The sequence below is a fragment of the Lissotriton vulgaris genome, chromosome 3_1 (genome assembly GCF_964263255.1).
Source record: "Lissotriton vulgaris chromosome 3_1, aLisVul1.2, whole genome shotgun sequence".
Classification (NCBI taxonomy): domain Eukaryota; kingdom Metazoa; phylum Chordata; class Amphibia; order Caudata; family Salamandridae; genus Lissotriton; species Lissotriton vulgaris.
In genome coordinates this window covers 1,789,494,767-1,789,500,766 of record NC_141689.1, presented here as the reverse complement: position 1 = coordinate 1,789,500,766, position 6,000 = coordinate 1,789,494,767, and positions in this window count along the sequence as shown.

Sequence of the window (6,000 nt, the reverse complement as noted above, 5' to 3'; positions counted from 1 at the left end):
GTGCCGCCTGGCAACACTGCCCACAATAACCGCAACAGAAAGCACACGTATTGCATCCATGTGCAGGCAATAGTAAACCAACCGGGGATCTCCCCCAACATCGACGCCAACCACCCAGGCAGTGTGCATGATTCCTACATCTTCCGACAGTTCTTCATCAACCAGCGCTACCAGGATGGCACCTACGGAAAATCACTACTAGTTGGAAAGTACCAAATGAACACACCACACACCTCAACTCCACAATCTTGCAAAGCACAACACTCGGAATGCACACGTTACAAACTCACATACAACATGCCAAACAACATGCCCACCCACCAGACACGCCAGCACAACTTACTGTGGGAACCTGGGCCAGCCATGTACAATTTATGAAAAATGATATAATCACTAACTAACTTGATGAATAAAACAGAATTCTAAAGTATACCCAATTGTTTGAAGGTATTTTGATATGTGTGCACTATCATATCAAATAGATATGGAGTTATACCTTTTGGACAAATGAGAGTGGTCAGTTTAGAGGTAATTTGGTATATTTAACCAGCCATGTACATAAGCCATCAACGGCATGGCACCTCAGCCACACTATAGCAGAATGTGGGGAGATGGGGGAACCAGGCATGTGCGAAGAAGGCAACTGACCCATGAAAGAGAATGTATACAATGCCAAGTGTGGCGCGGATGTGATGGCCAGACTGCAGTATGCAGACCACACACATATCCATGTTGACACACACACTCCTGGTTTATGGAGTGTAGTGGACAGTGGATAAAACCATGTCACCCCAGCCAGTGGGAAAGCTCGTGGAAGCTTGTTACGTCCCCCCAGTAAGCGTGAGTGGAATGGGCTGGCCCGGCATATGCCCAGCCAGCATAGGGGTGTGAATAAAAGGCCCATAACTCTGGGCGTGGTCCTCTTCCAGAATGCTTAACGTCTCTGCCAGGGTGGCACCTCTCACCCCACCATGAGGCCGACACTGTCACCTTGAGCAGTGTTGCCTGCTATCCTGTGCGCCTGTTTCGGACCTCTGGTTCCCGAACCAGTCTTGCCCGCCCCTGTGCACACAGGTCTCAATGCTCACCTCCCGACACCGGCGTGTGTCGAAGAGAGCCAACCATGTGCGGGTGCCAGCTCCAAGCCAGATGCCCGCCACAATGGCAAGCTGCTACGACCATCACAGCCTCCGCGAGCAAGGCCCGCAGTACTCCTTTCTTGTTGACATACTTTACCGGCTGACACAGCGGACTAGTAGGTCACACATTTGGAACTAAGTCTTGATTACACTATGGCAGATAACATTATTTATGGCATATTTTATGTCACAATACTCCCTTCGATGTGGTGCCACCAAGTCTGTGCATAGCATTACAACCACACGTGTCAGTGGGCCCACGCGGACAACTGCCCTCAGGCCACAGTAAGCTTGAGTAGGTCTCACATTTCTTGATTTCTCAATGGCAGCGTACACATCATTGCAAGCTAGGAGAGGTGTAAGAGGTGTAAGAGGAAGACGCATTTCAGTCATGAGAAAAAAGGATCATCGTTACGGAGGTGATCGAACAATATCGACAATTGCCCTGGTGTCACTAGCTCTGCATGTTGAGCCAACCACACGTGGCTGTGGGCCACTGCTGACCGTTGCCTTCTGCCTACACTGCGGTTCACCGGGGCTCACACATCAAATCGTGTCCTGACCAGCACAGATATCGCATCACCGCAAGAGGCACACGGCACCACCACCAGGACCACCTCCAACTGCCAACTGCAAAACAGTGGTACTTCCAGTCTAACGGAGTTGTTCACACCTGTCGTGGATGCCATCATCTGCCTGATACCCTGCTCAGCACTCCAGGTGCCACTAACTCAGTGCACCATGAGACATCATCCATTTCTGTTTTGGTTATGTGCTGTGGAGAGCTCATGCAGCTGTGTCACCTCAGGCAGTGTGGGGGACCTGGGACGATGTTGAGGAAGATGATGCAGGTGTGACACCCCCCACTGCAGCAGCTGCATCAAAAATTTCTTGAAGGGACCCAATCCTAGACATTTTCTTCACATGAGCGAGCCCAGCTCTAGTGCCCCGACCTCAGTGCACTGCAACTCACAGATACATCTGTTTGCTCATTGGGTGACCTCCTTTACTTGCTCCGGCTACCACCATGATGCTCCGCTGTTGTCTCTGTAATGCTGGTGTTTACTGTTTCTGTTTTAATGGTGTTCACTGTTGTATTTGTTGCGAGCAACAACAACTCCGTGAGGGCTGGCTTACACTCACTCCATACACCTTCAGCACAGGCGTCACTGTACATGGGACCTTGCCAATAAAGGGGCCGGGCGCACGTGCCCGTAGCCAGTTCCACAAGCTATATAAGTGTATCCGTATGGTCATAATGTGTGCATTAGGGCCCCGGGCCCTACCACATTACATTGTGCTGTGTACAGTGAACGCAACCGTGCACTCGCTGGCAGCGGGTATGACCTTGGACATATAGCTTTCTCGTCAGACACACAATATGTAAGAGTCTACTGGGCCATCGTACGGAGGTCCAGCATGGATGTATGAATAGTAATTCTGGGGCTCTGGGCATGGTTCAGTACAGGAAATGTGCAAATGCTTGTGTCTCTGTCACAGTGTGGGTCTCTTTTGTGGAGTGTAGGTGGTCCCAGATGGGACTTAGACACCCTGTATGTGATGTAGTTCGGCTCCCATGAGCTCTCACCCAACCCGCACCTTTTCGGCCACCTCCTTTTGGCATTCTGACACTTGGCTTCTGAATACGATGTGTGCCTCGGTGGAGCGTTAGGAGCCAGCCGTGGTAGAGTGTGCTTCCTGCTGTGTGGTCTGTGGAGAGGCTGGGGTCTCCTCTGTGACTTGGCTGACCTGCTCCTGGGGGTGGGTTGCCTAAGATGTCCATGAGCTGTTGTAGTGCGTCAGTGTCAAAGGTGTGGTGGTAGTATCCAACATCAATGATGAGTTGTTTCGTTTGCTCCGCTTGAGGTGGTGCTTGTCCCTCTGCAATGTGAAGAGGAGATGCATGTTGACATTGTATTGACATGTATGTTGGCGCATTGTTCTTGTTGACAAGCAGACTGTATAAACATTTACATTGTGACTGTTTGGGCGGTGCTGGCAATTTATTGCGGGGCAATGGACATTTGTACCACGCAACAGCTGTAAGGTTGTACACATACATATGTATCTCACAGTTTCCTGCTATGTTTTTTTTCTTTTTCTTTTTACTTAATATTCGGTTTATGTACATATAGAGGATACACATGTGCAAATCTGTTCACTCATCAACTATTGTACATCGTCGTTGTCCAATATCACAGAAAGGAGATAAAAATAAAAATAAATACAACACAGGTGATATGCCCTTCCTGGCTGGAGTGAGAGAAATTATATATATAAGGAACATTTGCAATTTACAGCGAACGTAACCGATCTCTCAGAACCACAACTTATGAATGCATTCTGATAGTCAATTGTGTAGGATCGCCCTTCCTATGCCAGCGCTCATCTCAATGGCCGGGTGTTGACAGATTCGCAGAAAGGATCGGGTCAGGAGGATCACCCAACACCTGTCGGAACAATGCCCTGTTCTACGGGGAGTTGGCTGTGCGAGACATGTTTTCCACATATGAACGATATGAACCCCATATGTCTCTGGGACGTGGTGTGGTGGGCATTATGTTTGCGTAATTTTCACTATGGACATTACAGTATGCTAAGCTGTGGAGCCAGCCCTGTGCAAGTGGTGCTGATTTTTGACCCTGGTGCATTGCAATCGCTCGCTTTGCTAATAGCAACCCCAGCAAAGTAAAGCGAACGGCGTAATCTTCTTGTGGAAATTGACTGGATATACCAACAAAGCCACTTTCGGTGTAGGGAATCGGGATCAGCTGTAGTTTTATTATGTTCCCAAGAATATTATCAACGTGTTCCCAGTATGCCAGTAGCTTAGTGCATGTCAAAGTGAGATAAGCAAAGTCAGCGTGTAGTGCAGCACACTTGCGACAATTGTGTGGTCTGGATGGGTCAATTTTATGCGCTTTAGCTGAGATGAAGTAAATGTGACTCAAAAACATGAAGTGGAGGAGTTTGTGTTTGCTGTTGAGGGAAACCTCTTGCATGACTGCACAGCATTTAGCCCATTGCTCATCCGTCATCGGACGTGCCAAATCAGCTTTCCAATCTCAGAAGATCTTATTGTCATTGACTGGCCTCATATTAGCACAGGATTTGTATAATTTGGAGATTAAATATGCTCTACAGGTGCTTTCAAGCATCAATGTGAGAGGGGGGAAGAAGTCAGGCTCAATCGGGAAGTTAGGTAGTGTGGAGCGCAGCGCAGACTTAATACGGTCCAGTATAAATCTATCCATTACACTACTTTTCCACGGAAGCGGGAGTCCTCTGAAAGGGAGAAGATATGACCACCGGGGTATAAATCACCCATTGTGGAGATTTCAAATTTAGTCATGGGGCGCTGAACCAAGCGTTCGCCCATGATCGGGATCCAACAGGTGTTGGGAATGGCAATGCTGAAGTGTATAAAGTGGGAGCACCAGTCAGTTGTCTCAGATTTTCCCAAGTCCAACTTGTAGTGGAAATGGTTTGAATGTCTCCGGAGTCCCGGGGAATGCCTTTGGGTAAAACTGAGGAAAGTTTTTCTGGGAGAACAAATTCTGCCTCTGGTCGGAGGTATGGTATCCTGGCATCAGGCTGGAACCAGGAATGTGAATAGCTGCATTGGGCTACTAAATAATATAACTGTAGGTCTGGAACGCTATAGCCACCTCTATCATATGGCAGAGTAAGCACGGACCAGCAGACTCAGCCTGCTTACCACCTCAAACTAGTTGTGTGAGGAGTGTGCTGAGCGTTCAAATAAAGCTAACTGTGAAGGCAATTGGGATATTATTAAAATAATATAAAAATTGGGGGAGCACCACCATCTTTATGATTGCTACACGGCCCCCTATTGATAATGGCAGCCAGAGCAGCTTATCCACTTGTGTTTCTAATGCGTCAATGGCCCGCCCATAGTTCAAGCTAATAATCTGAGTGGGATCCATATGAATATGTATTTGCAGATATTTTACCGAATCATTACACCATTCCAGCGGGAGCTCACATTCCCACCGTTTTATGCTGGCAGTTAGAGGAAATATGACAGATTTATGCAGTTAATGCCTAGGCCCGAGAAATGACCAAACCTAAGAATCTCTCTTATTAATGGGTCCAAATTTTCTTGGGGTTCGCTGACATATAGGATTGTGTCGTCTGCGTACAGTGAGACCAGGAGAGGGCCAGTGTTGAATTGCAGACCACCATGTAGATGACGCTCCTGGAAGTGGCAAATTAATGGATCCATTGCCAGGATAAACAATAGAAGGGATAAGTGATAATCCTGACATGTCCCGCGGGAGAGTCCAAAGGGCTGAGTTAGTGTGCCATTTAAGCGGAGTCTCACCAGAGGTTTGCTGTATAACAGAATGGTGGAGGAAATAAAGCCAATAGGTATGCTCATGCCGAGCATTATTGAAACAAGAAAGGGCCACTCCAAGGAGTCAAAGGCCTTCTCAGTATCTAATAGGATTGCTGTTGCAAGGATCTCTGGGTTTATCCTGTGAATGACAGCAAAGAGTGATCTAAGATTAAGGGAGGTGGATCGATATGGGACAAAGCCAGATTGAGCCGGGGATATAATAAATTCCATTAGCTGGGACAGGGGATTTGCTTGAATTTTAGCTAAACTTTTATAAATTGAGCAGGGACAGAGTCATGTACGATCCACACTATGAAGGGTCTTTACCAGGTTTGGGGCGAAGGACTATGTCCGCCTCTCGGAGTGCAGGGGGAAGCAGTTGTTTTTCTAGAGCTTCTGTATAAATTTCTATGAGTTGGGGTGCGAGTAAATCTTTATACTATATATGTGGAAGTCCCTAGTGAAGCCATCCAACCCGGGGGCAGACGAGCCACGAAAGGT